Here is a 26,672-nt window from a genome sequence, read left to right as displayed (position 1 = left end):
TTTATTAAAAGTTTGGCCTTTTTCAACTCATTACAGGATCAGCTATGATTTTCAGCCGTTGGCTTTATATATACAAGAAAAAATATGCCACCACATACTGATTTCTTCTTGAGCTTCCTACGTTTGATAGAGGTTGTTCCTGGAAAGATGATGTTCTTCTTGAAAGATTCCCTGACACCTCATTCTTGACCTAACACAAGAAATTGAAACTCCTCAATAAGAAAAGTCATATGGTGGACCTTACAAATGATTCGAATGTAGGAAACAGTCTCAAATTTTAAATTTTGAACGAGTATCACATGTTCTAAGTGGTTTTTTGCAGAAAAATTACACTGGTTTTGCTTAATAAAAAAAACCGCAATAGTGTATTTCCTTCGGAAAATACACTAATAATCGGCTTCAGGCTCAGATACAGTAGATTGCCTTATTTTGAATTTACATCTGTCTTTGTGTAATCTTTTGCATGTTTCATTTTCAATTCTGAAGATCTTAGATTACGGTCTATGTGCGCTGGACGTTTGACGGATGATAAAAACCTCAAAACCAAAGTTTCATGAAATTAGATTTTCAAAGCGACGAAGTGCTTCCTACTGACGTGTGTATATGTAACTTGTATTATATGAGTATGAATTAGCTTGAGATGGTACCCCACGCTGATTCATACGTGTATGCTACAAGGTACTGACTTCAGGAACGGATTTCCGGATTTTCAGGATCGAGTTTTCTTCAAAAGTCGACCAATCTAATTTATGGGAGCGAAATGATTCAGTTAAAACGGCAACATTGGTTTTACTTGTGGAAAACCGAGAGTTATGAGAAATTATTAAATGCGCATAAGTATACGGCATTTCAGATGGAACAGCAATGGATCTGAGATAAATTACTCGGCAAGAAAAATGCACTTACTACTGTTCCGAATAAAATAGTAAGCTTTCTTGCCAACTTCTAACTTAAAATTTGTTTGTTGCGTCTCAAAAACGAATTGCAAGGCAATCATGCAGAGGATAGGACACACTAATTTGCCTGACACGAAACGAATGAGGCTTTTTTCGTAAAGCCGAATTTTACTAATTTTGAATCAAATCTAAGATATTTTTGAATGATCATTGCTAATTTTACGAAGAATGGAGGATTTTTTTAAACAAAATTTCAGCTATGACGCGAATGGGTCCATAATCTCAATGCGTCAACGCCGTGCAGCAATGGTCGCCATAGTGGCGTGGTGTGCTTTGCGATACATATATTGATTCGTCATTTAAACCTATGGAAAAATATCGATAAACAGGGTGCTCGCAATGAACACCTCAATGATCAAATTTTTACCACAGCTTAAAATTGGAAAGTATCGATAATCGATCATTCACACCTCACCGCTGATAATCACTGGGCTGGTGGCTATACCTATCTCTGTAAAAAATATGGATTTTTAACTCTGAGTAGATCGATAAAGTAATGCCTCACCAATCTGCAAACGACAAAGAAAACGAACAGATAGAGGAGACGACTCAAAATGTGCATCCTGTCTTCAGACGAGCCACCACACAACAACGGTTACAGAATTCAGCAGGACTTCCGGGGTCCTTTCTTTGTGAAAAATAATAAATGAGGCGATCGCCGGTAAAAAGTAAAAAGCGAGGGTAGTTCAGTTCGTGCGTCACGCTGAACACGTAAGGCTGACTGTCCGCTTCAAAGCTCATATCAAGCCGGAAATACGTGGCTGTTTTTTGCCCTTTTGTTTCCTACTGTTGAACCGTCATGAAACCATCAAGCTCTATGTCTGTCGATATCAAACGCACTTTCATGCGACTTAAATCTGTCATGCTTCAACTTCAACCGATCCATTTGCAGTGGCGTGGCGTGCTTTTCGATATATCGATTAATCTGCCATTTAAACCTATGGAAGAGGATCGATAAACATGGTGTTCGCAGCGAACACCTTAATAATCGATTCTTTACCATAGCTACTAATGAGGAAATATCGATAATCGAGCATTCACGCCACGCCACTGTCATTTGCGAGCGTCCATGAGCGAAATTCATCCGTCTACATTAAGAGGTTTATAGGAAACGCGCCTCAATGTGAGAATATGATGTCCTTCAAATCCAAATATGGTAGGTACGCCACTGCAGCTCAATGAAAAAAAGAGCGAAAATTGTTGAAATTTTAAAACTCTTTTAGATTCTCTTTCATGTACCTCGCTCTCGGCAGAGAGCTTTTTAAATGGCAAAGAGCCCGCCTAGAATTAAAACAAAGTGACAAAAGCTTTTTATACAGTTTTCTTCATCTCTTTTAGTGACGTGCGGACTGCTGACGCACTTTGATAGTCATTATTTGGCAAAAAGGAGACATGCCATAAGACATGAGTGCTTTGAAAATTGATGGATTAATTTTATCGATCGATTATTCATACATCGATTATATCGATCGATCTTCGATATCTCAGGTACAAATGTTGATCTATCTCACTGTTAAGTGGGATTCCGTAGATTAAAAAGTTTAAAAACATTATTTTTTCCAGTCTAAGGTATGCAGACTATCAAGGAGAGAGTTACTCGTTAAAGTAGGTGAGAGCAGCTTTACGAATTAAGCACTGATACCTAAATATTTTCCGATGTCGAGGCCTAATAATTACTTGGTAATGCATAAAAACACTCTATGCATTTTTTGGAAAATTGACAATATCGCGATACTAATCAGTAATAGTCTAAATCATCGGCGCCATAAGCAACGCTGGAATTCAATAATAATTCAGTAATAAAAACTTTAAAGTGCTCTCATTCAGCACTGCATGTGAGAAACAATATAATCATTTCATTATACCGCCGGATGCAACTATTCGAGCTTTACAGATGTGTGGGTTGCATACGCCCAAAATTGAAGGCGTTTTGACTCACCAGGCTTTCTCCGAATCATTCGGTGAGTACGCCGCGCGTCCTGCTGGACAGGCAGAGATTAGGAGTAGCAATAGTTGCCCAGCAGTTGAAATGCAGGCGAAACGTACGAGTTAAGCTTACGAAACCAACACGCCTCCTCAAGTTTTAAATATGAAGTACTGATTCTACATGAAAATAACAGGTTTGAACATTGCTGCTGTACTGTATGATTCTGATGGGAATGCCAAAATTTAGATAGATCTCTTTAATCTTTCAAAAAAATATATAGGTATATAACAAAAAGAGAAGTAGGTAGATTGTGACTACTTGTATCAAGTTTAAACGGTGTCTGAAGTTACAAAATTTAACTCAGCCTAGAGCTGTGCCAAGTATCTGCACCAGCACCATGGTTTTCTTAATTTATTAAAATGACCCTGAAAAATGCCTCTCTCCTGATTTTTGTGAACATAATGAAAATGCACTTCGATGTTTTTTAAGTTTTTTCTTGTAAAATTTCCAAATTTTACGATGGTGCAGGCGACTGAATTATCCTCGATATTGACAAGGACTATATTTTTCACATTCAATTTGAAATTTTTTAAAATGCAAAATAGGAATAAACTTTCAGAAGTTGTCTACAATACGGCTACATATTCAGAAAATGTTCCTGATTCAGTCACGGCATTTCGTTTCATTATTTTCCAAAAAGAAAGGTGGCCAAGAGGACTCATCACGTTTCCTGGAGTTAATATACGTTCATCAGCAGTGTCACTTGCCGAGTCACCATCAACAAAGCAGTCAAGTATTTTAGCATCAGAATTTATTTTGAAAGTCAATTTCAAAGCAGTTGTCCAGGTCTTTTGATCTTTTCTTTAGGATCCTGGACTAGGGCTGTCCCCGAACCGATGAAATCGCTCGTTGGTTCGTACGAAACGATCGAGCGATCATTTCGTAATCGTTCACTTCGAAAAAATCGTTTCGAAAGCCTGTTTCGATCGGAATCTGTTTCGATCGAGCCTGCTCGATCGAAATCTGCTCGATCGAAATCCGTTTTGAATTTTTTTTTTTTTTTTTTTTTTTATTTATTTTTTTTTTTTTTATTAAGTAAAAATGTACTACTGGCCCTTACGGGGCATTAATTACGGGGAGTTAATGTTCGAATAAAGCTTATCTTAAAAACTAATGTTATAAAATTTTGTTTTTAATTTTGTTTTTTTTTTATTTTGAACCAATTACATTTTTTCGATTCGAGCAATCTCATTAGGATTCCCGTGGGAGTTTCATGCACCGCTGATGAAAGCTCTAAAACGTCTCCCGAAGAAAGTTCACGGGATAAGGGATCCCTGGCTAAAGTCTTCCCAGTAAAAATTTTTTGGAAGGAACAAGAACAGGTTCCACATATTTTTACGCGGTGATTACCTACTTGTATATTAAAAAAGCCAAAACGGGTAATGCTCGAAAAAAAACAGGAACCCTTCTACCCGTTTTGTAACTTTCTCGGGAATCTTTGATCCCTTATCGGTTGAAAGTACTTTCGATGGATGTAAGATGCTTTTGATTGCATATCAATGCCATACTCCGTTGCGTATCGCTGCGCTGCGCTGCTTCGCGCCGGCCGTCGACCGCGTTTTTTATCTCCCTCTGGCTTCCCTTCCCGGAGGCTGCCTCACATTCAGCCTGCGCACATTTTAGACCTTTTTGACCGTTTGCTTTCAATCGTGTTATGACTATGAGTAACAGCAGCCTCCTCGCGTCAACTGAACGCCTCATTCACATCTTATCTTTCGGGCAAGGCATTTTGTGACCCATTCTCCGTTCTCGCTCGTTCCCTCGCACCTGATCCTCCGCTCTGCTCCCGGTCCACGCATCCACGTTCGCCGGCATCTCTTTACTCACTTTTCCCCCTCATATTGCTCTTGTTTTTCCTCGATCTCGGATACCTTTTCGATCGAATGTCACCTGTTTCTTAGCCGTCGCCTTTGCGTGTCGATCGCCACCACTGCGTTACGTGCAACGTGCCTCTCTGCTTCGCTTGGCGTGGCGCTGCGCCGCCGGTCGCCGCCCGTCGGCCGAGTTTCTTCTCTCTTATCTCTCTCTGACTTCCCTCCTCGGGGTTCACCTCACATTCGGTCCAGCGTACATTTTGACTATTATTTGCTTGAAACTGGTTATCGCGTCAACCAAAACCTAATTGGCAAACATCACACATCTTTTTCGGGCAAGGCATTCTACGGCGCGCTCAGCCCCCCTCCCCCGCTCATCGGTCTCTCTTCATTTACCTAGTTTTCCTTGTTGTCGATTGTCTATCTAGGTCTTCACTGTCGCCTTTGTCTTGGTCCGCCGATCGCCAATTTGCCATCGCCACACTACTCACCGGTCTCCACTCAGATTTTTATTCACTATCACTTTTTTCCATTCCTTCCGTCTCTCTCATACAAATGAACTCGTCGCGTTGGCTGCTCCAGCATGTTTTGATTACCTTACCCGCTTTTGCTATCTCGTCCAATGATGCCGAAGCTTTGCTAATAATATTTTTCAGCACTTTAGTTTTCATTTTTTTAATATTACAATCTCTACAGCAAGAGGGATATCCTTCATTGGCGTATCATGTCTGGAACCCCGTAGCCCCCTCCCCCCTCCGTATGGTATCATTGAAATTGGTATCATTGAAAAGTCGTCTTGCAGAAAGGACTCCAACAATCAGATCAATCTCCAACTCACCTTATGGACGGGTTTTCAATACACGCAGCAATGCACTTTCTTCTAGAGACTAAAATGTATTTTTGGTAAAGAAATATGGACTCAAAAAATTCATTTATATCAGAAGTGAGACAGAATAATGCTAGAGAACGAAAAATCTATAAATATTGAGTTCAAAAAACAAACAAACAAACGAAAAACCTAATTTCGTTCTGCCGCGACTACACCTCTCCGCTCTAAACTTATTGTTTTAGAGATTAGCCCCCCTCCCCCCGAAAAAAATTATGAATCTACGTGCATTAAATGTGTCTGCCAAGAATTCATGCGAAATCACGTACAAGAGTTTTCAGATATTTATATATTTTCATTTCTAAATTTTAAAGAATTTTAAAGTTTCAACATTGGAACTTTTTCTGCATATCAGCATTTAAAATGAAAAAGGTTTTCAACAGTGAGCCAACATACTGAATTAGGAAACGCAAACGCCTACATTTGCTGTTGTCCTGGATCCAAGGGAGCACGCATAGGGGTTCGTCTTGCACTCTAGGTTGTACATATGAAGGCTGATAAGGTTCAGCTCTCCCATAAATGGGAACTAACGTGAAATCAAAGTAATGGTATTAACAAATAAAAATAATTAACTAATTGAGGGGATTAATCAAAGGAAAGGAAGAAATTAGTAAGTAAGTAAATATAAAAAATCCAAAATTGTATTTTTTGACTTTGTCCGTTAAATAACATACCTATGCGTCTCTTGCAGTCATCGTCCCGTCATGTAAATTGACCGACTACGGATTCACTCTTGAGAACTCATGCTTTTCGATCCCAAGTAGCTTAAAATCTGCTCTTTGTCGCCCCACCCCCAAGAGTTGTATCTTCTGCAAAAAGAAGGAAGGAATCCCTTGCAGAAGATAAGCAATTTGTTGACCACCTGACTTTTCTACTTACACTGTTGAAAATTCTGGAGCGAAATTCTATGCCTGAGTCTATATATATGGCGCCGAGAACTCCCGAATAATTTGAACGCGGAGCGGAATTTACATTTTTTTGCGGAGTGTCATACGCTTTCATGGTGCAACTGTCACTTCGCATTCATTTCATTCGGGGTTTTTGGGCGCTATGTAGACGCCAACACCGAATTTCACTCCTCAATTTTTAACAGTGTGTACCGGCCTTTTCCCCGAAACACGTAATTTGATCACGTGTTTGATTTCGAAAAAATATCTTTTATTTTACTCAATCTGGCGGTCTGGCTTTTACATCTACATCGTGGATGAAGCTATAAGTCGATGAAGGAGGGGGAGGGATGATGGGATTCTCATATGGGACTCCGTCTGGCGCAATGGACAGAGGACGCGCAGCGCAGCGCGGCGACGCACACTGTGTAATTTGACCGAAAAACCTGGCCAAAACCTCAATTTTAAATTTTTTTTTATTGGTAAACCAATGTGATATTCGAAATCTATACTATTTTTTACCCTGGTATAGACATGTATGTACCATTTCTCGAGTGGCTCAATTTCCCGCGAAGAGACCACGAAGTTACCTAATTCTCAGCGATTATTTTGAAATGTTTTGGCGCGCTACTCGTCGATCAGTTTACTTCAACTGTGCGGCCATAAAAGGGAACTTCGGCGATATGCAACACATTCTTAGGGGCATATTCTACACAACTAACCACAGTATTTTCGAAATTTCCTTTTTTAGTGATTTTCACAGGAGGTTGAAAAGTGATGTAAAAGTAAACGTTTTTTTCGAAATTCAGAGTCCGATTTCTTTTTGCGCTCAACTGCGCTCAAGCGGCTTAAGGCAGAATGTTATAGTCCAAAGTGGGTATTTTCAGGATTCAAGGGTGACAGACTGAGGAAAACTGAGGAAACTGAAATTTTTGACCTTAAAGATGGACTTTTGAGCGATTTTCACAAACATGAATGGGAAAAATTATGTCGATACTAACAACTGAAATTGTATTTTTCCAACAGCTCTGACCCATTTAGTACCAAATTGGGTGATATTTGGTCACGCAACCTGTTTCTCTGGCCCCTACGCCCTCGAAGGAGGGATGAGAAAAATAATTTGAAAGCGGATGGGAGGGTCACTTTAAAGTCTTGCAAAAGTGTTTAATCCGTTATCTAACAATCTCTTCGTACATTATCCTTGAGTATAGACATATTTATGCCATGTTTTACTTTTACAGACAAATTTGAGTCCATGCGGCCGCGGGGTGGGGCTTTAAAAGTGGCCCTCTGGCACCATGAAATTACGCTGAGAGGCACATTTATTTGAGGCACAATTTCTAACCCAGCTGAAATGCGGCATCTATTTCAGCCTATGCTCCCTTTTTTAACACCTAACCTATTTCGACATGTGACACGTGCGTAGTTCAGCCATCGTCTGAAGCGCTGATTTTGAGCACTTTCTTGTACTTAAGAAACGTCCTCCCTAATTTATTAAAAAAAAATTATAAAATGAAAATTGGTAAATTTTACGAGTACGCAAGATGCTCGTAGAAGATCCCGTAAAAAATCAGAGTCGGAGAGCTCAACGTAAAAAAATTTTGATTAAAGATGTAAAAAAAAAACCCGAGGGATTAAATTGAAATCTTGACGTCAAAAATTCGCGACTTTTTGCGCAAAAAAATCCGAAAAAAATTTGGAAGAACAAAGTTTTTACGTGAAAAATCTTACTTTCCGTACATTAAAAGGAGGTCAGAAAGGAATGCAAAGAAGACAGATTGAACTACGATTTTTTACGTAAAAAATTGACGTCTCTGAATTTTTTCTCTGACTTTTTCACGTAAAAAATCACGATTTTTCTTTTTTACCTCTTCGAACATCTATTTTTTAAGTAAAATGTTTGATTGCGAAAACCAAAAAATTTAGGAAGAATATCTGTGCTGAAAATTCGCTTAATTGGCTAAATAGGAAATACCTTTGGAGTATTTATTACTAGAATGATACGCTAAAAATTCGAATGTCCCCTAAATTTTTTTTTGTAAAAAGAGTAAGCCCGAAAACTGGATACAAAATTGTTTCGAAACCAGAGTTTTTAAAAATCTGAGAAGATTTGAAGAACTTATCTTTATTAGATTGGTTTTAAACATTCTTAAAAAAATTGATGCATTTTATAATAAAATTTAAGAAAAGGAAAATGTCATTTCACTTTTGGTTAATTTTACATCTTGTTTTACGATTTTTTTTTCTTTTTTTGTACATTTTAAGTCTTTGTGCTAGTAGGAGAAGAATGATTATAATTTCTCTTTGGTGTCCAAAAGATTAAGGTCAACCAACATCCGTGGAAAGTTCTGAAATAACTAATTCCTTGGGAACAATTTAGTATACTTTCTTTTCACTTGAAATTATGGACTTGCATAATTTTCCAAGTACTAAGTGAATAAACGTACAGCCGATATGCTTGTGCCAGCCTCTGATTACAATTTACACCTGCTGGGGATCAAAAATCGCGCATAAGCTCCTTCTTGTGATGTGCAAATAAATTGTAAAAGAGGGACGCAAGACCAGCAGCTAAACAGTGGTGTCACACACCCCCCCCCCCCACCCCAGGTACTTGACGAGGTTCCCCTATTTCATTAATTGGGTGTGTGCGGACTCCTTCTAGGAGATGTGAGAGGGAAGGGGGCCGGGGGCCTCCCCCGAACTATTTTGACACTTTGATGTTCTATAGAGGCAATTTGAGGCTATAATCAGCAGTTGTGTCTTCTTTGTCACTGCAGAAACTTGCTCAGGTTTTATGGGTAAATACATCATTTTTTTTTTTTTTTTTTTTTTAAATAAACGAAACTTTTTTACAGAAAAACGGAGGGGGGAGAAGAAATATGTGGGAGGGGGGAGAATGAAGGATTGGAGAGAAAAGAAAAAGGGGGGAGAATAGAAGAAACGGGGGTGGAGGAGAATATAGCCGAGCGAAAACAGATGACACTTTGGCGGATTTACGCACACTGCCCATAAAAAAAGAGAAAAAAAAGAAAAAAAAACTTCACACCCTCCTCCACCCATTTCAAACTTGATGAGTTGCTTGTCTGTAAACATGGCTACTGACATCACTGCAGCTAAATGATGGAGTAGGTGAGCAAAAGTCCGAATAAATTGTAAGTCGTCCCAGGCAAGAAGCGAGGGCTGAAGGATAGCAGACAGGACGGAGAGTCGCATTAGGTTACTAGTTACTTTCTAAAAGTTCGATCCATTCGATTTATAAAGAGAAGTTGATGAAGAGCTTCAGTTGAACGGTGGCGTAGATTTATAAAGATAGTGAAAGAGGAAGGAGACGCGGATCACGCGGACGACAAAGGTGAGGAAGGGAAGAGAGTGGGCAGTAGCGGCACCGATAAGAGCTTCAGTCAAACGGGAGCTAGGATCGAGATCTTGAAAGAGTCACAGTCACAGTCATGGGCGGCAAGGGGAAACAGAGATACCTAGTCAGCGGTGCCGTCACCGAAAGGAGAGGTGCATGAAACAAAAGCTATGCGAGGTGTGAGGAGCACAGAGCACTGTAGCAGGTCAGGCGCCAGGGGTCAAACCAAATACCGAAACGAAAAACCGAAGAAGAGTGTAATTGTGTGATATGAGGAAAACGAACGGGGACGAGATAAGGACGATTCGATGTAGGATGATGAGGGCGTGTGAGTGTGTGTGTGTGCGTGCAGTACGGGCCGACATATGTATACTGAGCGGATGCAAAATTCGAACGAAATGGTCAAAACTGTCTAAATGCAGCTAGTATCATTATCATTGTCGCGGCACGCACAGCGCTGGCGAGCGCCGAGCCATACTACCAAGGTCCATTGGATCATTATTGTTATTGGTAATGGGCATTTGGGCTAGGAGCTAAAGGAGCATTGAGATCGGGAGGTAGGGTAGCGTAGCGGACCTCTGATACTTTACAAATAAATGGTTAGTAAAAAATGAAGTGAATGCGATAAGCGCATATATTTTGAATAAAAATTGATGTGATAAAGTAACTTTAGTAAATAGACGAGAATAGAGACCTGGTATTTTCATGGTTTGTGTGGTTAAATTAATTTGTTTTGTTGCGGGAGGGGGAGGGGGAGGGGAGAAGATTAAGCAAATGGAATGCTTTTCGGTAATTCTATGTATACAGAACACATGGTAATAATATAATTTGCGGACAGAACTGCTACGGTACTTAACGCTGATGCTGTTATTTCAATCGAATTCGAAACGAAGAAAAAAATTAGAGGAAGAGGAATTCTTGACAACAATATGAAAATTCTGCAATTATTTGCTAAACATGGTAAAAATCTGTTTTCAACATTAAAAAATAACATTTCGATCGAAACGGCTTTCAAAACAAACGTTTCGATCGGGCATTCCGATCGAGCACTTCGATCGAGCAGTTCGATCGAGCAGTTCGATCGAGCAGTTTCGATCGAAACAGGTCTTCGAACGATCATCGAAATAATCGATCGATCGATCGATCGGTTCGGGGACAGGCCTACCTGGACCCCATTGAAGAATACATTTCCCTTTTTCAAAGAGGGATTGCGAAATTTTGCCCTGCATTAAAAAAAAGCATCAATTTTTTTCCAGTTCCTAGAGGATTTTTCCAAAAATCATAGCTTTGGACTATTTTCCAAGTAAATTTGAAATATTTTCCCAAAATTTTGTTTTCAACATGCTAAGATAAAAACGAATATTAATTTGTGATTCAGTGGCCAAAAATGCGCCCTTTAACTATATTATGGCAAGTGCCAGTTTTTGGGGGGATCGAATTTCTTCCAGAAATTCCATTGTTTCGGTAAATTTCAGTAAATTTCGATTTTTCGAAGAATCTCGAAAAATCCAAATTCGAAGAATTTGGATTTAGCCCTAAAACTCCATAAGAAATCACCCTCTAAGATTCTCGCCTTACTCCGAAAGACAATTAGTTACAATTCGATGGTGTAAGTCGGCAATATCACATAACTCGGTTTGCGAAGTCGAAGACTTCCTGTCATACTTCATTTTTAAACGGAAAACTACTCAACGACAATTCTTTAAAACTGCCGTGATTTTTCTTCTCTATGGGAAGAAAATTCTGCACTTTCAAGGAATGATGTCAATTTGTTCTCCTTTAAAAAAATAACATGGAGGCGGAGATTTTCAGACGCCGCAAACGAGTTATGTGATTGCCGACTTACACCGTCGATATGTATGAATCTGTGATCTTTCAATTTTCTGATCGGCTATTTTCAAAAACTACAGTATACACTAGTAAAAAAAAAAACCTCTCAGTTCAAGAGTGCAGTTTCTTGTCGCCGGATTTAAGAGTCTGGACTCTTGTTTCAATGCAAAATCCGCTTGAATCAATGCAAAATCCGCTTGAAACAAGAGTTCAAGACTCTTAAATCCGGCGACCCCTAGTAGCAGAGTTATATAAAAAATTTGTTTTTAAAAGTATAAACCGTAAATAACCACAAGCTAAAGAATATTCATTGTTTATGTAATGGATGTAAAGTTTTTTAGTTAAAAGTTTACATTATCAATACGCTTTTTATGTGACCCTTAGTATAAAAGTTATATAACCAAATTCAAACAGTGTATAAAATGAATTTTCATTATTCTTCCTGGCTGGTAGCGCACTCTAGTTATGAAGTGTGCAAGTTTTCATATGCGATACTACCAGGTGGTGGATCATCGTAGAGTTGTGACTTACCTTAAATCCGCGGCGTCCTAGTCGGGATTAGAACCCACACCTCGGGATGGAGTTGCAATCCGAAGTCCAGTACTTTACCACCAGACCAGCCAGGCTTGATATGGATAGGCCCCTAAATTCAATCTCTTAACTATCGCAGGCCTCTGAGTCCGTAATATGTTTGTTTATTGACGGATTCTTATGATATTTTACCAGACTTTATTATTTATTATTTATTTATCTATTGTTTTTTATTTAATGATGTAATTTTTTCATTTTCATTTTTTTTAACTCTCTGTCATTTTTTTAGCTCTCTCTTTTTTTTAACTACCATGTTTTTTAACTATCATTTTTTCTAACTCTCTCTATTTTTTTTTAACTCTCATTTTTTTAACTCTCTCTCTCTCTCTCTATTTTTTTTAACTTTATAATTGCGTCTTTTTCCAGTTTTAATTATTTGGGCCTTTTTCTAGTTTGAATTTATGTCGATGTATTTATGTTATTTATTTATTATTATTTTCATTTCCTTTTTTCTTTTAAATTTTTATAATATTAATTTAAACATTTTAAAAAAAATTAAAATTTTTAAAATAATATTTAATAATATGTTTAAAATATTAACAAAAATAATTATGATATACTTTAAAAATATTATAAAATATTATTTTAAAAATTTTAATTTTTTATATTTTTAATATATTGTTAAAATGTTTTAAAAATATTCATTGATTGTATTTCAAAAGTATTTTTGAAAATATTTTAAAAATACATGAAAAACATTTTAAAAATATATTAAATTTCAATATTTTTAAAATATTTTTAAAATATTGCTGTCTAACTGGGCAGGGTTATGAGCCAGACACGCTACCAACTGAGGTAACAGGGCTCCTCGGATTGTGTGCCGAAATATCCCCTTTTAACTCGTCTCGGAGCCACTAATACCTCTAATAATACCTATCCCACGCAGTCTGAGAGTCGAGGGTGTTCATTGAAATGAGATCATCATCATCATTCATGAAAATGAGATAGGTTTACGTTAAAGTCATTCAGGTCATTTATATAACAGTTATATTAAGCAAATTAAGCAAAAGGATACTATGCGTATAAAGAAAATTTATAAGAACCCTTCCTCAATTATATGAATTTTATATAAACGTTATCTTCTGAAAATATGAATAATTATTTTCATGGGCATTTTATATAAAACTTATATACACGATACATAAACTTTAGTTAAAATGGTGCTTATATAACCGGTATGAATTCCTTATACGTTTGTTAGGAAGGGGAAAGTGAATCATGCTACTAGGGTGCACTCTTAAGTCAATGCACCGCGGCATTGGTCCAAGAGGTTTTTTTTTACCAGTGTAGTGTATGGGTAATGAGTGTCGAATCTGGAGCGTTCGCAGTTTATATCTTGGGTAAGAGATGTATGAATTTGCTGTTACAGCAATGCAATGACGCGGAATTCCCGGGACACAGGCTCCCACGGCCGGGGGAATTTGCACAAGTACGGCAAGAAATTTCAGGATTAGTGAGAGGTTGGCTCGGGGGTAAAGAAACGGCCCAAGCGCTAGCAGCTCATTAGCTGAGGCCCCCACTGATTCTGGAATTCCCTGCCCCCCGAGACGAGTGACTCATATTATTTGAGAAAAATTAGTGAGCGCTGTATAGAAGTAAGAAAAATAAAGAAGTAGAAAAATAAGAAATAAATGAAATAAATAATACGAAAAAACCTGGCACAGCAACGGCCGTTAAAAAGCGAGTATTGGTAATGGTAACCACAAACAACTGCTCCTCACATCAGAAAAAAAAAACACATTTGATCTAGAGTCCAGACTCTTGAAAACATTGACAAGAAAAAGGACTCTTGAATCAATCAGATTTAAGCTTAAATCAAAAGGATATCCGCTCAAATTAAGAGGCTTGGCTCTTGAATTAAGCTTAAATCTGATTGAATCGAGAGTTTTTTTTCTTGTCGATGTTTTCAAGAGTCTGGACTCTAGATCCAATGTGGGTTTTTTTTCCAGTGCACGTACAAGGATACTGTTTCGGGGACATTTTTTAGAAAGCTTAACGTGATCCTAAAAAAATGCAATTTTCCACGAAAATTACATATCGACGGTGAAACTACCAAACCACGTATCTCGGTTTGCGACTTCGCAGACTTCCTGTCATATTTTATTTTTTAAATGAAAAACTACTTAACGTCCAGTCTTGAAAATTTCTGTGATTTTTCCTCTTTGTGCGGAGAAAATTCTGTGAAAATTTCAAGGAATGATATTGATTTGGTCTACTTCAAAAAAATAAAATGTGAGCGTAGATTTTTAAACACCGCAAACGAGATACGTGGTTTGGTAGTTTCACCGTCGATATGTGCTGTATTTAGCAAATGGGTGGTTTTTATACGAGGATTGAGAATAAACAAGTCGTTAGAAATAGAAACAAAATGTTATGAACTATGCAAAACGATAATCCGGGTATCGGAATTTGGCTGTTTTGAAAACGCCTTCTAATGCGGCGTGATACCTCACGCATTCCGGAGAGTTCGAATAGTTGTATCATTGCGCCGTAAGAATGTGACGGAAGATTAAAATGGAAATACCCTCAAGCACGCTGGGCTTGTCGATTTCCTTCGACATTTTTGCAGTGGTGAATGCATAGCTTATGTGCGCCTCAGGTAGAATTGTATTTGGCAAATGGGTAATTTTTATAGTAGGATTATAAATAAACAAGTCGTTAGAAATAGAAACAAAATGTTATGAACTATGCAAAACGATAATCCGGGTATCGGAATTTGGCTGTTTTGAAAACGCCTTCAAATGCGGCGTGATACCTCACGCATTCCGGAGAGTTCGAATAGTTGTATCATTGCGCCGTAAGAATGTGACGGAAGATTAAAATGGAAATACCCTCAAGCACGCTGGGCTTGTCGATTTCCTTCGACATTTTTGCAGTGGTGAATGCATAGCTTATGTGCGCCTCAGGTAGAATTGTATTTGGCAAATGGGTAATTTTTATAGTAGGATTATAAATAAACAAGTCGTTAGAAATAGAAACAAAATGTTATGAACTATGCAAAACGATAATCCGGGTATCGGAATTTGGCTGTTTTGAAAACGCCTTCAAATGCTGCGTGATACCTCACGCATTCCGGAGAGTTCAAATAGTTGTATCATTGCGCCATAAGAATGTGACGGAAGATTAAAATGGAAACAGCCTCTATACACGATATGCTTGTCGATTTCCTTCGACATTTTTGCAGTGGTGAATGCATAGCTGAATTGCGCTCCAGCTAGAATAATGTCCTCATTTTACCTTTTGGGAAATTTTAGAATAGTTTGAGTGGTAAGATTATCGGATCCCTCTAAAACGTGTTGAAGATAGAATACGAAAGGAGTGTTGCGCAACATTTTGGCCCAAGTGGATACTTTTAAGGGGTGTGCATCTCTCTTCTCCCCCTTGCGAAAATGACTCGACGGGTTTTCGCATTTTATCGCCTCCCCAAGTCGGCGAGATCACATCCCAATTAACGGGGACTTTTTGGGATGGTGGGCCGGGGATGTGCCCGAGCTTAGTAAAACAGAAATAAGCCATCTTGCAATTTTTATTGGACGTGATCCATTCGGGCCTATGGTATGCTTGAGCTAATCCGCACCCCTTCATTCCGCTCCCCAACTTTCCTCCCCATCCAAACGAACTTTGGTGATAAATGGATTTATTTCTTTAATAACACCCTTTGTAACCTCATTTTCACTTCTTTCTACCGTCAAAAAATACTATTGAAGCACAGAATAAACTTGAATCTGCGGAAAAATCCGAATAATAACAGTCGTTATTCGCATGTTGGGGGGTGCACAACCCCTAAAAATTATACTGTTGGGCCAAAACGTTGCGCAACACCCCATAGGTATTCAATATCTCAGACTTTGTACCGGGAGTCGATATTCCGATCACACAAACTGTTCTAAATTTGCTCTCTGACTTTTCTTACGATGTGTGCCTATTAAGAAAGGCTGTTATCAATATTACACTTCTTCGATAAAAACTACGTGAATCAACGATAACGCGAGTGAAATTATTTATTTTTCAAATCTGATCTGAGAAACTTCTCTCTACAAACAAAACGATTCTAGAACAGAAAAGTTCCAAGCTTGCGAATGGTGAAGCCATCTCTGGGTCAGGAACGCTAAAAGCATTTGGATTAAACTCTTTACTTATTTACCACAAATCTGAAGTGCCTCTTCATTATGTTTACAGTAAAATAATCCTATCAAATCTTGACATTTGAAATAGAAATGCAATATGCAAGTCTTCCGAGTGGAAAAAATTTCAAGAAAAGCCCCATTGTGATCCGGAAGAACCAATAAAATGGAAAATGGGCTCTTTCTCCCCTCTGCCCTCAACCCCCCATGGTTGAGACTCTCTCCACTGTCATATCATGATTTCGTCTCAAGCACCCTATTTTTCATCTTACTGGTGTCTTGGAAGAGAAACAGACATGTTTTGGAATGGCTAAGTGCTCGAGACAGTAGATCTATTGACGAATCTCATCTGATTTGATAGAGCAGGGTCTGTGTTTTCCAATTGAAAGTTATCTTAACATGCATTTCAGTTGCAATAATAATTGTTTGCTGGCTACGGGACTCTTCAGTTTAGGAGTGAGCTATCGATTGATTGGAGCGCCGCTTTTGGTAAACATTCAGGACTGTCTCTGGATGAATTTCATCTTGGATCCAACGTTGCCAGTTTTACAAGAAATGTTTCATTATAATAGAATTGATTAAGACACATGCGTATATTATAGGAGAATCAAACTTGTTAATGCATCTCTGTGGCCTCTCCAAAAAAGAGAAAAAATAAGTTTAAAATAATAAAGAAATAAAGGTGTAAATTAAAAAGAGTAGAATCTGCTGAAGTACAATGTGTATAACGGAAATGTCAACTTAAACTTGATTAGCGAGAGTTTTCAATGACTCGTCAACACCTGAGAGCCTCCAATGACGTCATCAATGACCTTATAGGTCTTTAAAAATGCCGTTAACGGGTAAATCAGATGACGTCGTCATAGAAGGAGGGGGGCAGATCCCTAAAAAGAAGGGATACCTCAGCCAGTGGGGCGTAACGATATAAGGAGCCCCTCTTAAAACCCGTGGAACGTAAGTTGAGCCTCCGGAGATGAGAAAGAGGGGAGATGGAAAGAGGTCATTGAAGTGGGTAATGAGGGAGACATTGAAAGTTCCTAAAAATAGGAAATGAGAGGCTTGAAGGACAAGGCGCATAAGTGCAGTTTGTCAAAAAATTGAGTTATATAACTTATAACTTATAAATGATTTCGAGTAAAACTAGTTTTAATGCGTGGTCTGTGAAAAATTCGCTCCCAATAAAAAAAAAAAAAAAAAAAAAAAAATTCCAATTTTTAAGCGTCAAAAGGTCAGCTTGATCTTCCATTCCGCCACAAGGATCCATGTAATTTCGAAATTTCAAACAAGAATTTCTCGAAATATCAAAAACTGCACTCATACCCATTGTCCTTCAAGCCCCTCAAATAAATATATTTCTTAATTTTGCATCTTACGCGTTTCTCCTATGCTGGTGGCTCTTGTTCTCTTGATTTTGCGTGCCATTTCAAGATCATACCACTATTCGACCACTTGGAAGCTCGTGTTGCCTACCTCGAAAATTGTAGGCTAAATGCTGATACGTTGGGATCACATCCCCGCGTTTGGCAAAAGGTTCTTTTTTATGTTTCCTGAATAAGCATGGCATTTACGGTGATACCGCAATTCGACGAGGTGGGAACCCGTGTTGTATACACTAAAAATTGAAGGCGAACTGACGTGGAATTTTAACATAAACTCTTTCCGTTTGATGAAAAGCTAATTTTTGTATGTGTCCCGAGTAAGCGTGCATTTCACGATGATGCCACTATTCAAATACGTAAAAGCCTACAGATTCTATTTTATGATTTTTCCGACCGCCACCTAGAATTTTTGCGAGTGAATTTGGCTCAAGTTTTTACATGCTGCCAATCTCTGTTATAATAAAACGAAATTCCCTCTGGGCGACGGTGCGCCTACAGCATTTGGTTTTCATGCTGGCAGTTATGACGACCATATCCAAAATTTTCGACCCACCTCCCAACACGCCTGAGTACACGATCAAATTCCGAACCATTTCTGATCAAAGTATACCATTTGATGTCCGTTACTCACCATTCAATAGTCTTCTTCGATCAAAATTTGACGGCTCTTCTAATTTTGTTTAGAATGAAGTGCCACTATTCTTATTTCTTGCCGCCCGGAAAATTTCTGCCAGGTTTTCATTTGAAAATAAAGCAAAGTAATGATTTTAGGACTGATGACGTACGACACTTGGATGGGAAATGGGAGTTGAAAACTGGATGGATGCAAACGTTGGAAAAAATTTAGCAGGAAACTGACGATGAGTTTAGCCTTTGATTGCAGCAGAGAATTTTTCTCCCTTGGTTTACAATTCTGCCGATCTGGTTGAAAAAATCGACCAGATCCACTGCAACAATTCGCCAATATTCGAATTTAGAGTCCCAGCAGCCCGATTGTTGAAATTTTGTGTTTGTCGGGTAGACATAGATGACAATGATGACATAGGTTAAAAGGCGGAGCGTGATTGGTCGGCTATGTCTTATCGCTGCTTTGTCGTGCCTAAATCGGGTGGAACTCAACGACAAGCTAAAGGTACCTCTTAAGTTTCCGACAGTATGTCGTCCATTCCACCTGACAAAGGCACGATAAAGCAGCGATAAAGACAATAGCACCAAGCGATAAGCCGACCAATCACGCTCCGCCTTTTAACCTACGTCATCTATATCCACCCGACAAACACAAAATTTCAACAATCAGGCTGCTGACAACTTGACATTGCCGACCAATCACGCTCCGCCTTTTAACCTACGTCATCTCTGTCCACCCGAAAAACACAAAATTTCAACAATTAGGCTGCTGAAAAATTACCCATTCCCCTATCTAAAGTCGAATTATTGGAGGTCTGCAATGCCGTGCTAAGGAAGAACGCCGTATGGACATTCAAGAGTTGCGAAATTTCCCTTGACATAACATGTATTTTTGACAACATTCATGCTTATTTTTCTTCAAAGATTTCAGATATTTTAGATTAGATTGCGTACAAAATTGTTCGAAAATTTTGGAAAATGATATTCGCAATTTTCCCAGTAAATTCTTTTTTTTATCGGAGGAAACTTGGCAACGTCTGAAGGCTCATGCGGCGTTCTTCCTTAGCACGGCAGTGCAGGTTTTGCGACTTACGGTCGACGAAGCCTCACTCCAAGATCGACGATATCGCGAATGGACCAGTAGACAAGGCTCAAATTTCTGCATTCTGATACACGTTTCATAATCAAAATTTCACGTAAAACACGATGCGCACATCGAAAATTACCGAAATCGACCCGTTATGAAGATATTTAATGATTCTTGATGCGTGAATTCAAACCACCCGCTCATGAAAACTCAATGCTCTACGTGACTCACATCGCGCGCTAAACGTTATCATGAAAGTCTCTGCGATATAAAAATCTGGCAACCTTAATCTTGACGCTTTAGCTCAGCTATTGCAAGTTGTTCATAGTTTGAATAGTACATTGTGGGAAATGAACATCGCTTGATTGAGAAGCTTGCTGAAACCGTTGTAGTGCACGATTTGACTCACATAGAGCTTTGAGTTTCTTGTGAGCGGGCAGTTCAAACTCCTCGTAACCAATGTGAAATATAAACGTTAATATCTTTGTTAGGAGTTGATTTCGGTAATTTTCGTTACGCAAATCGTGTTCTACGTGAAATTCTAGTCAAGAAACATGTATTAGAACGCTTAAATTCGTACCTTGTCTATTGGTCCATTTGCGCTCCCGCGGAACCCCATCGGCAACACCGACCCGCGGCACGCGTCAAGTGTTTTCACATTACACCCGATTATCCCGTTTCATTAGAGCCGCAATCGAGTGTTTACGGAGATTCCTCCGACCAGATTGAGCCTCTCCAACCACTCTCCATCCTCGCCCTCGCCCTTCGCGCCCGGGAAAACAAAGAAGCGAATCGGCGACCAAACAGGTTGACGCTTTGGCCGGGTCTTGAGTCATCGCGGCGACAGCCCTAGATCCGATCCTCCGCTTATCTCCACCGAAGACTCCCGACTTGATAATCGCGATACCGGAGCGGGCTTCGGATAAAAGCTCCATCGCCGGAGGTCCAGTCTCAATTCCGCCCCGAGTGGACACGGTAGCCATTTAGAATCGGATCCTTCGACGCTTTATAGTTCCTCCTTACGAAGTGCATCCTCGGTTTATGGACGTTAAGTTCTTACGTTTGTGTGACAGTTTTTGATAGTGTCCGGATTCTGCTAGGAAGTTTCGAGATTCCGGTAAGCAGTCTTTTTTTCATTTTGGCTCATGGAGGTGATAACTTTGGTCCTTATGGACACTTAAGATTTTTATCCAGTTTACTGATGTTTTTAGACATGGGAACCAAATTTTAATTCAGGCATACCCAAGTTTCCCAAGTCAACCCGGAAGTTTTGAGATTCTGGTAAGCAGTCTATTTTTCAGTTTCGGGATGTTTGACTCGCAGAGGTGATAACTTTGGTCCTTATGGACACTTAAGATTTTTATCCAGTTTACTGATGTTTTTAGACATGGGAACCAAATTTTAATTCAGGCATACCCAAGTTTCCCAAGTCAACCCAGAAGTTTTGAGATTCTGGTAAGCAGTCTTTTTTTCATTTTCGGGATGTTTGACTCGCAGAGGTGATAACTTTGGTTTTTGTGGAACACTAAGGTTTTTGATCTAGTTTACTGAAGTTTTTAGGCATGGGAACTAAACTTCAATTCAGGCAGGTTAGCCAAACTTTTTTGAAACTTCCCAAAAACTCGTATTTTACGAAAGAGATCGGTTTACAGTTGTCTAACTGTTTCCTAGATTGAAAACTTCAATAACCTGAATTAAAAACGTTAGTGCTCTGTGCTGTAACCAAAGTTTTTCCTCTAGTTATGGGAATCAAAATTTAATTCAGGTACAGATAACCCAAATTTTTGTCAGCTATCCTAAGGCTCGTTTTTTTACGAGAGACCTCGGTTTACGGTTGTATGACTGTTCGGCCCCCAGAATAAAATATTTAATTACCTGGATCAAAAACTTCAGTGCTTCATTGTAACCGAAGTTTTTCCTCCTCGTTGGAAAAATATCAAAACTGGCTCCCTCCCAATTACGATCATGTATTAGAGAAAAAAACACTCATAATTTTAATTGAGGTAATTGTCTGCCTTGTTGTTTGACATGAAGTTTTCAATTCAAAAAATAAAAAAAAAGTTTTCAAATATTTCAGTTCAGGTATGTAACCGCCCTGGTAAAAATTGGCGATAGGAGCTGCGTTTCAAAATACCATAGGCATTCTTATAGCCGACAGAAGAAGGCAATAGAAAATCATATAGCTGGCTGTCGGAAGTGGAAAAAATCATACGGCCGGGCCACACGAAGCGACAAAAAATTATACAGCCGGGCTATAGTTCCTATCGCCGGGCTTTACACTTTATCGCCTGGCTGTTGCTTTTTCGCCATCGGCTATAAAAGGCTATAAGAAATTGTGTAGAAATTCGTGTGCTTTGTAAATCCTTAAGTTTGTACGGAATCACCTTAATATTTACAAAACACGGATTATTATTTTCCTTTACTACATATTATTTTTCATCAATTAAAACGAGAATAATCCATACAGGATGTGCAAACATTTCAAAATCATGACTTGAAGAACGCTGACTCCGCCAGATTAAATATTAGAGCCTAACACAAAGCGGAGCGGCGCGGCGGCGCACTGGCGCCTACAAACCTAACAGGGATACTTCACGCATTGCGCAATGCGTGGAGTATCCCTGTTAGGTTTGCAGGCACCAATGCGCGTTCAGCGTTGGCTGCCCGCCCGCCGCGCCGCGCCGCAGCGTACCGCGGCGCTTAAAGCAACTATTTCACACCAGAGATATTGCACAGTATCAAACGAAACTGAAGGCGCTCTAACATATTAGGAATGGCAGGCATTCATCAAAAGTACGGAGCTTTCCTCGCAAAATAAATTAAGATACTACGGCCCGAAAAGAGAGCAGTGGTCCAAAAACTCACTAAGTCCTTGCATCCGTAATTAGTGACGTTTAGCATACACGCCTGTGAGTTGCTTAATCGCCATCGGCTATAAAAGGCTATAGGAAATTGTGTTGCCGGCTATAGAAGCTATTGGAAATCTTACAGCCGGCTGTAGGTCTATGGTATGTTGGAACACAGATTCTACTACCAATTTTTACTAGGGCGAGGAGGTTTTTATCAGGCATACCAAGACTCGCAGTTTGACGAAAGACTTTGCTTGTCTGAACTGAAGGTCGGTTCCTAGGACTAAACATTTCAATCAACCGAATTGAGAATGTGCGAGAAAAAGGATAAAACTGGTACTCCATACCAACTACAATTATGCATTAAAGAAAAAAAAACTCAGAATTCTACGTGAGAGGAATCTGGATAAGCATTTGAAAAAATGCCAAATTAGACATTCTGGCCGCAAAAAAAACCAAGTCCATAAGTTGATTTCTGCATAATTTGTGATTTTTATCACAAAAATGCACTAAACTAACAAGGATGTAAGGATGTTTCGAGTCCATAAAACCAACTTTGAACTTCAACTCTGAAGTAGCGCGATGCATTGAATTGGCCAATTTTTGTAATTTGGCAGGCACAAGTATATGATTTCTTAGAAATTTATGGGGCCGCAGCTTCGAAAGGAGGATTTTTGGAAGAAAAAGAAATTAAAAATTGAAAATCACACAAGAACATAAGTATGCGCGGTATCAACTCCATTTGATCGAAAGAAAACGCAAAATTGTGAGCAGATTTAAAAATAAATGAAAAAAATTAATCACTAAAAAGTGGCACGAAACTGTATGTAACAAGGTGGAGAAAATAAATCAGACGATTTTTTAAAACTTTGGAGAGACCCTAGCTCCGAGGGCAACAGTTTTTGGAAAAAACGTTTACCTCCGAAAAAGTCATATTATGACTCGCAGAGTGATACCACGAATTATTATTGTTTGAAACCATTGCACACCCTCTACATTTTAGTTTAATTTTTACATGATCTTCGCAGCTAAAGCCGCCTCCCTTACGAACTATTGCGTGTTATGCCGCCGAGCTTAGGAAAAACGCCGTATGAAAATTTGAGAGCAGTTGCCAAGTTTCCCCGTACAAGTAATGCATTTTCAAGGAAAGTTATGCCTATTCTCTTTTGGCATTTTCAGATATTTTAGATTAAAGTGTACATAATATAGTCCGAATTTCGAAAAAAAATATTCTCAATTTTCGCAGTAAATTGGTTATTTCATTGGTGGAATATAGAACAACGTCTGAAGGCTCGTACGACGTTCTTCCTGAAATGATAGTATAGGACCTATCTAATTTAAAGAAGTTCAGTATTAGCAACTTGGAAGATTCAACACTGAAAATATGGCGCACAATCAGTCAATGAGTCTCGTTCATACTATTACAAGTGCTAATGAGACGAGCTCCTAAAGCCGTAATTACTACACACGTGATCTTAATGCTCTCTGACACGGTTAAAGTAATTCGAAGATGAGTTTAGGCCTCCATTATTGTCTTTACACATAAGGAGAAAATTGCTGATTTTCAAACCAGATCTTATTTCATCTGTAAGAGTCTCAAGCAATCATTACAAATAATTAATTTTTCTATGCCCAGAGCAAACCCCAGAGAATCGCATTTTTCCTCCTTGGTCATTTACATTATTATCTCATTACTTTTTCAATTTTTAATTTTGTCTTGAAAGGCAAATTGTTGTGCAGACGACAAAAAGAGGGAGAAACAATTGCGATTCCGTAAGTAACAAGGTAGTAAAATAGTGCTGGGTCCTTACTATTTTTCAGGGGAAATAAGGCAATAAGTTCAAAAATTTCAACTATAGTAAAACTTTTTGTGCTCTCATGAGTATCAGAGCGAGACAGGGAACGACTTGGACAAGACTTGGAATATTACGCTGAGGTCGCACGCCAAGAGATCTACATATAACGTTTATGGGTCTTTTTCGACCTCATGAGTACATCACACTCGTCAGTATATTCCAATGTATCTGTCTGAACTGAGCACTGTCCCCCCTTAGTCTTACTGATACTCATTAGAACTCAACATGTTTGACTCTGATTGAAGTTTTTGAGATTTTTGGGCTTGTTTTCTCCGCAAAATAATGCGAACCCAGTACGACTTTACCACCTCGTTAAGCACATCGCAGGCCACGTTCCTCAGTCTTTTTCTTATTGTCACACTATATTCGTCGCTTCGCAATTTTCCCTTCGCAAATAGCTGTTTCGCCAGAAGGATTTCGGGAATTTCGAACTCAAAATTTGACTGATTTTGCTTCAGATCTTATGCATAAATCAGGAAATTTTTTGACAAAAATTAGGTACACAAGTACATTCGTGAAAATAATTGGCTTGTTCGTGTCAATTTTGTAACCTTGGAATAGAGATACGTTTCCTCGTCCGGCAGTGTAGTTCCATCCAAGGGCATCCCGATCTTCCCGAGAAAGTTCTCGGGTTCCACCGAAAGCGCATCTCTCCGTGCACCGAAAATCCTCACCATCGTCGCAGCGCGTCGGTGCACTTGCACTTCTCACCGCGTCGCTGGCGGGGCAGGAAGGGGGGGGGGGGGGGGTTCAGGTGTGGGGGGAGACTAATCACAGCGGTGTCCCCTACCAGGAGATACACCGGTAGCGCTGAGCGGGTATTGCCTAAGTGGCGAGTAGTCCCCAGTCTGCAGTGATACAGGACGCCAAGTGATACCGTGCGGTGGCAACACCCATCTCCTCCGAGCTAACGCCAGGCGCTTCCAGTTTGCGTTACCTATGCACAGGAGATGTGAGTACCCTTCCCTTATCAATGCATCCCCGCTTTTTTTCGCGCGTGACGTCGTGTTTCCATGAATGCTACACCGAAAAAAAAAGTTACCGAAGTAACATGTCGGATGTTAAAAATCTGCGCGACGACTCTTGAATGTTGATTGAACGCTACGGTTGTTAATTCAACGTAGCTAGGATGTTGTTTTAACAGCCAGTGTATTCATAACAACATTCAAGAGTTGGCGCACGGATTTTTAACATCCGGCATGCTACTTCAGTAACTTTTTTCTTTCGGTGCACGAAAAGGCTTAGTCTATCCTATTTTTCCAAGGATGGTCCGGTCATTGCTTAATTTTTGCATACAATTTGTTTTAAAATTTTCAAACTTGACCGTCGGCAGGGAAAGGATTTTGGTATACGGGAACGACATTTTAAGTAATGCGATTTTGGTCGATCGGATTTTGAGATTTCGGCAGAACACTCTTTAGTACTATAAAAAGTTAGTTACATGAGCTCACAGTAGACTATAAGATAATAACAATGTACCTAAGAATATAACAGTTCTATCCTGGTATTAAGGAAAGAGCTTCCACAAGTAGGTATGACATTTTAAATTCGAATAAGTCAAAGAATATAAGTATAAATATCATATTTCTGTCAATGAAATGGGAGAGAAAAAAACAATTACAAGAGTGATATTTTTGTCCTAATATTATGCATTGAAATGCACTCTAGCCCGGCTTTTCCGCACCATGCTCATACCAAAGAAATTAAGGCGACTTTTCTCTACATGACGTTCCTTGAACTGCAAACTTACCACCATAACTCCAATTTGGTTGCACATTTGAGTATTCTATAATTTACAAATGGTCCATAGCACTTTTCTATGACATGACATCGATAAGTAATTTAGTTATGAGCTTTTGTGGACCAACGTCCCTTTTCCTATGGCCCGTCACGTGTTTTCGAAGTATATAATATTGGACGAAAATTTCTGTAATGCTCTTAAATTTGCACTACATGGAAGGAAATTTTGATCAAAATGCAAGCATCGAATCGGGTTCGTTTAACGTAAACTTATTCAGAGACGTTGTCAAATAGCTCGAAGGGATCGCAAGCAACGTCCATTATAGTCATAGTCTAGAGATATCCGGTAGATTTGAACTTGAGTCTATCGATATCAGGTAATTAGTCGATGTTTATTTATTTGTTAATTAATGGGAGATAAATACATTTTATAGCTAGTTTTGTTCGCTCATACTTTTTCTCGGCTTGATATTTTTCTCAAATGTAATTCATAAATATTTTCAAACATAGATTCATGTTTTATAAATTCAATAGGTTTTGGAAACAGTGAAGATCAGGAGGAAACCCACGCCTTTATTAGGTCTGTTCATTTCCACTAGTCGGGTCCGTAAGCCGATTATGATACAATGTTCCTGGAATTTCTCTTGAGTACAACTTATCCAACTTTTAAGCGGAAAAATTCCGACTTACATTATCAACTATGA

At 39.0% G+C, this 26,672-nt stretch overlaps 1 protein-coding gene across 1 annotated transcript in view; it reads right to left on the bottom strand.

Moving 5' to 3' along the window:
• The window catches only part of LOC109039133 (uncharacterized), a 424,526-nt gene that overhangs the window by 205,189 nt on the left and 192,665 nt on the right, over nt 1–26,672 (bottom strand).

The sequence above is a fragment of the Bemisia tabaci genome, chromosome 5, assembly GCF_918797505.1.
Source record: "Bemisia tabaci chromosome 5, PGI_BMITA_v3".
In the NCBI taxonomy this organism is placed as follows: Eukaryota; Metazoa; Arthropoda; class Insecta; order Hemiptera; family Aleyrodidae; genus Bemisia; species Bemisia tabaci.
This window is presented reverse-complemented; position numbering and strand designations above follow the sequence as displayed.